Source organism: Brassica napus, chromosome C1 (genome assembly GCF_020379485.1).
Source record: "Brassica napus cultivar Da-Ae chromosome C1, Da-Ae, whole genome shotgun sequence".
Taxonomy (NCBI): Eukaryota; Viridiplantae; Streptophyta; class Magnoliopsida; order Brassicales; family Brassicaceae; genus Brassica; species Brassica napus.
This window is the reverse complement of record NC_063444.1, coordinates 685223-694948: the sequence shown is the minus strand read 5'-3', so window position 1 is coordinate 694948 and position 9726 is coordinate 685223. Positions and strand designations below refer to the sequence as shown.

The window sequence follows — 9726 nt, the reverse complement described above, 5'->3', positions numbered from 1 at the left end:
TACTATGGGATTAATTATATGATTTTTCATACAACATGGTGTACTTATATTTATTATACACGTATATTCATTTTTATTTACTTAAAAACATGAAAACGAGATGTATTTATCTATGAAGACGAAATGTATTTATTAATATATCTACGTAAACGACTGCGAGAAATATTCAGAACGTAATTACTCGATTCGTGAACACCATTAATGTATCATATTAATGCTAGTTTATCTAAAAGCCCATAATAAATATGGAGTATTTAACCACATCGTGGTGGTCTAGTGGTTTCCACTAGAAGAGGAGTTGCCCTGTTGGTCCAGGCCAGGGATCGACTCCCCTCTAGTGCGAAATTATTAACTCCACATGTGGCCACGCGGATATGGGTCCATGCTTACGGTCCATTTGAATACCCGGGAGAGGATCCATCCGTGGGTTGCACCTCCCACCCAGGGGTTAGGTCTGTGTCTTTAATAGACCCGGGTTTAACCCTTTTCTTTTACAAAAAAAAATATGGAGTATTTTAGAACTGTTTTAATGCAAAATCTAAACATAATTAAAAAAAAAAAAAAATTCTAAACATAATTTTTTTTTTGCTAGAACATAGTAGAACTGTTTTATAGACATTATTTTTGACACCCTTTTATAGGCTTAGGACAGGACATGCGCTTTGGTTAATAATTTTGAGTTTCTCAAACATTAAAATAAAGAAAAAATAGAAAAAGTAAGAGAGATGCGATGTTTAGCTCTTTCCAAAGTTATTCTCGTTTCTCCTCGAGAGCTTTTAATGTAATTTATCATTTTTTCTTTAGTTACCATTTTTCTAATATTAAACTTTTTTTAAAAGAGACTCAGCATTGTTCTTATCAATGATGATGAAATTAGAGCATCCCCATCAGTGAACTTCTCTTGGAGTTCATAAGAAATTTTTAATATTTTTTTGGTGGGACCATAAATAGTGTTGAACCTCTATTTATTGTGTTCTTGCATTAGTGAATTTCAAGCAAAGATTCATAGAAATAAAATATTATTATTTATATTTTTTTTAACTTTCAATTAATTAACAATACATGAATAAAATATAATAATATTTTTTAATTTTTTAAAATAAAATATTCAATACATTAAGAATAGATAACATAAAAATGACATAAAATTTTATTCAATACATTGAGAATTCAAGAACATACAAAGATTATTCATACAATAATTGGCATTATTAAAAATTTAAAAAATATAAAATATAGAAATACAAATTTATATTAATTTTTTTTATATTGAAATTGGTTACATAGTTATGACAGGTATATCAAACTTAACTAATTTTTTTAAAAACAATTAAACCTACACCTAAAATTCTAAACCCAAAGTTCTATCTCCAACGTCACCGTCTTCTAGTCACATACCGGAGCTTGGACCTTCTCCACTCTAAACACCTAATGTCCTCGCCACTAATGACTCACCCCATTTGCCACCTTCTCCTCCATCAAGCTTCTCTGCCTTGTTTACCTTCCTGTAACACAATACACAAACTACAGAATATATATTATATAGAACGCAAAGAGTCAGAGGCAGATGTGCATGGTAAATCGGACGATTTGTCTCAGGCATTAAACATCATCTCCAACAATGGAAGACAAAAAAGACAGCATATTACCTTGTGTAGTTGCATGATTCTATCTCTCCCAACCGTAAGTGCACGCCTTGACACTTCGATCAAATGAACCAGAGTAGAGCTCTGCAGTTCTGTGTCAGAAACATAGGGAAAAAACAGTGTTCCCGTGACATGTAAATGCATGTAGACACATAATCATAAAAGCTGAGACAAATTGGACCTTATGAACATGGCGATCAACTCCTCTAGTCGTCAAGTAACGGCCATCAGAGTTAACAGCTAAAGCATCTACAATTACAACAAACAGCAATCATGAATACAAAATGAAACCTTAAGAGCGTTCGAGAATTTGGAAGTACCACTCTGAGCAATGGTTCCAAGACAGTCAGTCTATAAGTTCTTCCTTTGTCACCACCATCTCCAAGCAAAACAGGCTCTGTCACACTCAAGAACCTCAGCTTATCAAAGCATCACTTGCATTACTGTAAACATATACAAAATACACATTCAATCAATTCTTGTGACTATATAAGCTATGAACTATCAAATCCAACAATCTGCTCACCTGCCAGTGATAAAGTCTCAAACTTTCACATTCAAATCAAGTTCCCATGACTAAAAATCAAAACTTTAGTAGAAACGAACCTCAGCTTGGCACTCGAACTTCTCACCGGACCCTTCACCGCGAACCAATTACATATCTTCTTGAGGTCCCAACTACATGAAGCGCCGGTTCTCAGACCACCACCACTGCGAGGAAGAAACACACAAGTAGATATATTGATTTCAATAAACATACACAAGAAATAAGGTCCAATTTGTCAGACCACCACCATTCTCCTCTGATTGTTACAAAATAGAAATAAAAAATAGAGAAGAATTGAGATGAAAGGAGAAAGAATTGAATCAATGAAATGAGGAGAGAGGAGAGAGGAGAGAAGGGGACGAACAATGGAAAGAGATGGAGAGAGAGTGGAGGAAGCTAAAGCTAGACTTATTACCGAACTCCAGCTTCTGTAAGAGACGAGGAGAGGATGTGGAGAAGGAAAGAGAAGACAGTGACTGATTGACACGTGGTCTGAACCGCTTCATACGAATTCACTACTAAGGATCGGTTCAATGAATTAAAGTCATTTTTCATTTTTTTAAATCAATTCGGGCCTAAGAACTTGAGCTCATGAACCCCATTACATCCTCTAATGTGCCTGCTCTTATATTCTCTATTTTTTGTTATCAAGAGCATCTCTAATCCCACTCCATAATTTACTGCAAAATAAAATATAAATTGAAGTGATAAACAAACAAAAAAGTGATTATTCCATAATGATTGATATTTTAGTTTCTTTTATATACAAATGATTTATGTTTTACATTTAATTAATGCATTTTATTTTATATCTAAAACATAAATAAAATCTGCAAATGTGATTAGTATAACTTTATTCAGAATCAATAAAATTAACAAAAACTAATAAATTAAAATATGTATTTAATTTTTATTAACATGTATGTAAATCCGAAAACATCAATATTTAAAATCTAGATGGAGTAATTAATAATATCATTGCAACGAACCGTTTAATTCTCAGCTGTCATGTGGTGCATGATGTGCCGTATACCTAATAAAACTGATTTTGATAACGATTAACATTTAATAAAATTATTTAATATACATAGACTGTGAAAGAGGACACCCAAATCAAAAAGGATATGCGGTTGAGATCGATCTCCACAAGTAATATGGATGCACTCTATGTTTTTATGGAAAGTTATGTAATAAAGGTACTATTTAATAGAACAATATTTATTTGGTTACAAGATAAATATTACTATTAAACAATTTTAAGAGAAAGATAATTGATTTTATCGGTGACTAATTTAATTTATAAAATTACTATTAATTAAATATTCTACTATTAATTTATAGTTATTATAATTATGAATTAGACATATTGTAATTATTATAGATTGTAATTTATTTTTATAATCATATGTGATGAAGGAGGATGAGATGACGAGCGTGTACCCAAGAACATAATAAGATTGGTGACCCTGAAATTATGGTGGTGGACCATTTAATGATGAGGTGACTTTCCGGAAAATCGGTGACTTTCTCGGAAACTCAATCTATTTTCACAGATTCGTTCCCTTTTGGTGTCCCATTTTCTTATTTTTTCTTTCCCTTCTAGGTTTGTTAGGATAAGAAAATATAATCCGTGTTTTAAAAAAAAAGTGTTTAAAAAAAAAAGAAAATTTAATCCAAATTCCAGTTTAACTCTATGATGTTCTAGTTTAACTCTATGATGCTTAATCCGCATTTCAGTGGCAGTCTTTTTAGTTTCCAGGCTTAGAATAATAGTAACCGAGAAAACGCTACCCAAAATATAATTCATACTCCCTCCGTTTCATTTTACTTATCCTTCGACCCACAGATTAATAAAACATTTAAGTTTATCTATTTACTAGATAAAAACACTATTACCAATACACCTAACCAGATTTCAACCAATAGAAAAATGGATTAGAATATAAAGTCAATAAATTTTACATTGAAATCATAAAACGACACTAATTTTGAAATGAAAATTTTGTTCTAAAACGACATATAATTTGAAACGGAGGGACTATTCTTTTTGATTGAAGCAAATATAAGTTTTTGCTTGCTTATCTTTCTTTTTACCTGGTTTTGCTGTCAAATAGATTGTGAACTATCTTTTCTGTGGAAAATCACTTATCTACCGTTGGTCTTAAGTTTTTTTTTTTTTTTTTTTGCTTAAGTTGTATTAATATTTTGTACAAAACCACTTATCTACCGTTGACCAAAACAAAAAATTGTATTAATATTTTGCTATAACTGTTAATTTTATGTTTAGCGCAAATAAGTTCCCAAAAAAAATGTCAGCGCAAAATATTGGTTATAAACCCAATTTATCTATGAAAGCCATTTTACAAGAAAAAACCTAACTTATCTAATTCATGATTTTCTATAGATGATTTATTTTATCCCATCAACTTATAATCATACGTGTGTGTCTTTTTTTTTTTTTTTTGTTCACCTCATACGTGTGTGTCTACAATCTACATGCATAGTGGCAAGTGAAGGTTCGTAGTTGGATCAGCAGAAACTAATATTCTTTTTTGCTAACTATATTTTACGATAAGTCTATAAGCATTAAGCATTTGACGACTTCAGACTTGGAAGATTATTAATCACTTTTCAAATATACGTGGTCATTGAGGAGGGCATGTATTTTATTTTGAAATGAGTGTGTATTAAGATTAGTATCATATGTTATTAATTACTATACTTATGCAGGTGACTAATTATATGGCGTTGTTCCTTTTATAAACCCAATTTATCTATGAAAGCCATTTTAATGTGCATGAACGTTATCAGTGTATTAGGAATTAGCAAAAGCCACGTGTCTATTGCTGGTTACATTGTCGGTTTGTCGAACTCTTGTTCCGACTTTTCAATTGTAATAAGTATGAATTTGGTAGAAGACTCCAAAATAATCGTATTTTTAATTTCTTGAATGTTAATTAGGTTAATAAATTTGATATTCGAAATAGCAAGTTAGGAACTTAGGGTAACAACTATCGTGTCATAGCTTTATACGCGTTATCTTTACCAAATATCAATATAATAGTATATATACTTTGCTTTATTTTGTAATATTTTAACCAATTATTTAGTTTGATTTTAAGTAGTAACTAATGGTGGCTGTAGGAAATTCTTCATCTATTCTCATCCGTCCCAAAATGCATAGTCCTGACTCCTATATAACATCCAATTCAACATAAATGTTGTTTAGAGTTTTCCCACGAATTACAAAAACTTTGATTCGTGCAACATAGCCGTTATATATAATGCATAATTTTGTCATATTTATTAGTAAATCAAAATAATAGTTGGTAAACTATAAATTTTGTTTAAAATCTGAATTAAAGTAACATTTTTCTATGAAACAAAAAATTAAAAGGCTAAATTGATACTCTCTCCGTTTTTAAAGATAGATATTTTGGTATTTTCACACATATTAAAAAACATATTAATCATACATTATTTTTAAAAAATATCAAATATTAATATTTTTTTATAACCAATAGTTTTTTTAATAAATTCAATTAATTTTATTAAAAATTACAATTTTTTTTATAAGAAACATTTTTTCTTCCAAGATATGGTAATAAATACATCTCGTTTTCATGTTGTTAAGTAAATAAATTTGCAATTATATTAACTGAGTATATCTTTGTGAAACAAATTTTGTTTTTAAAACTTTTATCTTAATGAAACCGAAAGAGTACAATGTATTTGAAACCGATGGAATATAACATAACTGCAGTTAATATATTTGGCATAGAAAGATTAACCAATTAAAAAGGTGGCAAAATTATAGAGGGCTACTAACGCGAAGATAATTTTTTTGAAGCTAATCAACGTTGCTTGCTCACGACGTCCTGAGAACGCACCATTGCGCGAGTTTATTGAAAGGTTGGTAGATGACGCCGAATAAATTTCAATTAACTTCACATATCATACAAGCGACCGAAAATATTATATATATATATATATATATGACTTTTATGTAAATAGTTTAGTTTTAAAGGGGTAAAAGAACAACATGATTCCTTGCGTTTTAAAGGGGGCAAGTAACTATCTAAGAACATGAGTAATCCGGGGTTTTTAGAATGGAGTTCTTACCGGAAGTTAAGACTTTAAGAACCGGTTCTTAACTTTTTTAGTTAAAAATTAAGAAACAGTTTCTTAACTTCCGCTAAGAACCCGGGTTAATCATGGTCTAAGAACATCAAGTTTATCACGAGTCTTTAGCACAAAATCCTAGATTAATATGACTACAATAATATTATAAAACTTAAGTTAGCTAAGGATTGGTTCTTAGAGGCGTGGCATCGTGCCATTGGATCGGTCGAAATTTTAATTTCACATGTTTTAAAATTTAATATTTTATCTTTATATTTAATCATGTATCTTTATATTTAATCATGTCATAAATAAAATTTTTTAATGGAGTTAAATATATTTAATATTCACAAAAAATTTAAAATTTAATATTTTATCTTTATATTTTATTGTATCTTTATATTTAATAATGTAATAAATAAAAATTTTAATTTCACATGTTTTAAAATTTAATACTTTTTAATTCCTAAGAACTTCAAATTGGAGAACACCATTGGACATACAATTTTGATTAGAGTATTTAACTATTCAAAAAAATTAAAAAAAAAGTTTAATAATGCTAAGGACTCTAATGGTGGTAACACCATTGGAGATGCTCTTATCATGATTTTATTTCCGAGACCTTGTGTTTAATTATTTTCTGGCATCCGCACATAGCATCCCCAACGCATTGCTATTTCCACTTCTATAATAGCATTTAGAGGCAAAATTATTCTAATCCACCTCTATTTCTTCTTCTATAATAGAGATCTCTATTTTTTCTTCTATTTATAGAGGAAGAAATAACATTCCTGTATTTTCTATTCTATATTTAGAAATTGCTATTTCAGATGAATACATCGTAGCATATCTCACTTCTATTATAGAGTTCTTGTATTTTAGAGGTGAAAATAGCGAAATACATTGGAGATGGTCTAAAACATCAATCATAAATATATGCTTTTAGAGTTTTGAGCTAGGCATATTTATGCTAAAAGAACATATCAACAATAACCGGTGTAATATAACGTTTTCCTATAAAAGCTAAACAAAAAATAGTATATAGTAGTTTATGTTGTGAAACTTAAGAGAATAGTTTCTTATTCTTATTGATCTTAAACATAAGGGACGCTTTATATATAGGGAATTACACCGTCATAGAATAATGGAAAGACTAGAAAAGGAAATCCAAATATGGAAAGAGTACAAATCATAAGTCTAAAGCAAATAGGAAATCAGCCAAGGAGAAAATTCAAGGGGCTGGCCGACTCTCTCTCTCTAGGCGGATGCCGAATCTCTCTCTCTAGCATTGGGCCGGTTATGGACATCCACAATATGGTTTATAACACTCCCCCTTGGATGTCATAACTATACAAAGATTGTAATACGCTTTGGATGTTGCCTCATTAAAACCTTACCAGGAAAACCCAAAGAGACAAAACCATGGTGAAGGAAAAAGAGTACAACACATATTACTCCCCCTGATGTGTACTTCACTGAAGGTCTTTCAGTCGACGCATCCCAATATGATGCGTGAGCTTCCTGAACGTCGAGATAGGAAGTGATTTGGTGAATAGATCAGCTGAGTTGCCACTTGAACGCACTTGGACTACTTGGACCTCGCCGGCTTTCTGTAACTCGTGCCTGAAGAAAAACTTCGGTAAGATGTGCTTCGTCTGGTCTCCTTTGATGTAGCCATCCTTTAGCTGAGCAATGCATGTTGTATTGTCCTCATACATCATGGTTGATGCGTCCTTGCCTTCGGACATCCCACAATCAACTCGAACATGTTAGGTCATGGACCTCAACCAAACACACTTGCGGCTGGTCTCATGTATTGCCAAGATCTCCGAATGGTTTGAAGATGTGGTCGCGATTGTCTGCTTCATGGAACGCCATGATATGGCCGTTCCATCATGTGTGAACACATAGCCTGTCTGTGATCGAGCATTGTGTGGATCCGAAAGATAACCTGCATCAGCAAAACCAACTAATCCTTCTTTGTTTTGGTTAGTATAAAATAAACTCAAGTCTTTTGTTCCTTGCTGGTAACGAAGAATATGTTTAATCCCATTCCAGTGCCTTTGGATCGGACAATAGCTAAACCTATATAGTAGGTTCACGGCAAAGCATATGTCTGGCCAGATACATCAAAGCTCCTATGGCACTGAGATATGACACTTCGGGACCAAGTACTTCCTCATCGTCCTTCTCAGGACCAAACGGATCCGTGTCCAAGCCTAGAGACCTCACGACCATGGGGCTAGACAATGGGTGAGACTCGGCCATATTGAATCTCTTGAGTACTTTTTTTGTATATGCCATTGATGCACAAGGATTCCATCTTTAATGTAATCAAGCTGTAATCCCAAACAGAACTTTGTTTTTCTTAGATCTTTCATCTCGAATTCTTTCTTAAGATATTCAACTGTTTGGGAGATTTCTCCAGAGGTTCCTAGGATATTCAGATCATCAACATACACTGCTATGATCACAAAGCCCTGGCCGAATTTCTTTATAAAGATACATGGGCTGATCAGATCATTCTTATTGCCCTTTTTCACTAGGTACTCGCTTAGCCTATTGTACCACATTCGGCCTGATTGTTTCAATCCATAAAGTGACTTGTTCAACTTTATACAGTGTTGTTCTCGAGAACTTGCTTTGTTTTTCAGTTCAATACCCTCTGGTAACTTCATGTATATCTCATTATCCAGTGGACCATATAAGTATGCAGTTACTACATTCATTAACCGCAAGTCTAATTTTTCTCTTATAGCCAGACTTATTAGGAATCTAAAAGTAGTAGCATCCACCACATGGGAGTATGTCTCCTCATAATATATTCCTGGTCTCTGTGAGAATCCTTGTGCAACGAGCCGTGCTTTATATCTCACTACCTCACCATGTTCGTTTCTTTTCCTCACAAAGACCCATTTGTATCCAACTGGTTTAACATCATAGGGTGTTCGGATTATAGGACCGAAGACACCTCTTTTCTTTAAAGAATTTAGCTCCACGTTTATAGTTTCTTTCTATTTGATCAAATATGATCGTTGAGTGCACTCATAAATAGACATGGGTTCATGATCCTCGTTTAAATTCATAAGTTCAAGTGCTATCTTGTATGCAAATATATCATCGATGTCGACATTCTTTCTGTTCCATTGTTGTTAATGTTCGTTCAAAGCTTTTATCAAAAAATATTGTTCAAAGTAAATTTCGAAATTAAAATATTTATGTATTTTATACAAATGATCAACCTATTTAGGCAATTGCGTAATTTTTATTTAAAGAAATAATAAAGAACATTAATAATAAATTTATGGTGAGTTTAATAAAAAGCTTATTATATAATTAGATGTATCAGCATATTTCTTTAATGATTATAAGAATCATCGTAGTGATGATAAGTGGGTACAAAAATAAATT

At 31.9% G+C, this 9726-nt stretch overlaps 1 long non-coding RNA gene across 2 annotated transcripts; it reads right to left on the bottom strand.

Annotated features, from left to right (window-relative positions):
- Positions 1 to 1245: 1245 nt before the first annotated feature.
- On the bottom strand, positions 1246 to 2979 carry LOC106426844. 2 transcript variants are annotated; one of them, XR_002654771.2, is made up of 3 exons: positions 2253 to 2979; positions 1650 to 2089; positions 1246 to 1505 (listed from the first exon to the last, which is right to left on the bottom strand). It is a non-coding gene; the product is annotated as an uncharacterized LOC106426844 (long non-coding RNA). The 2 variants fall into 2 exon arrangements; XR_007318210.1 differs by having other exon boundaries at positions 1650 to 2979.
- Positions 2980 to 9726: the final 6747 nt, after the last annotated feature.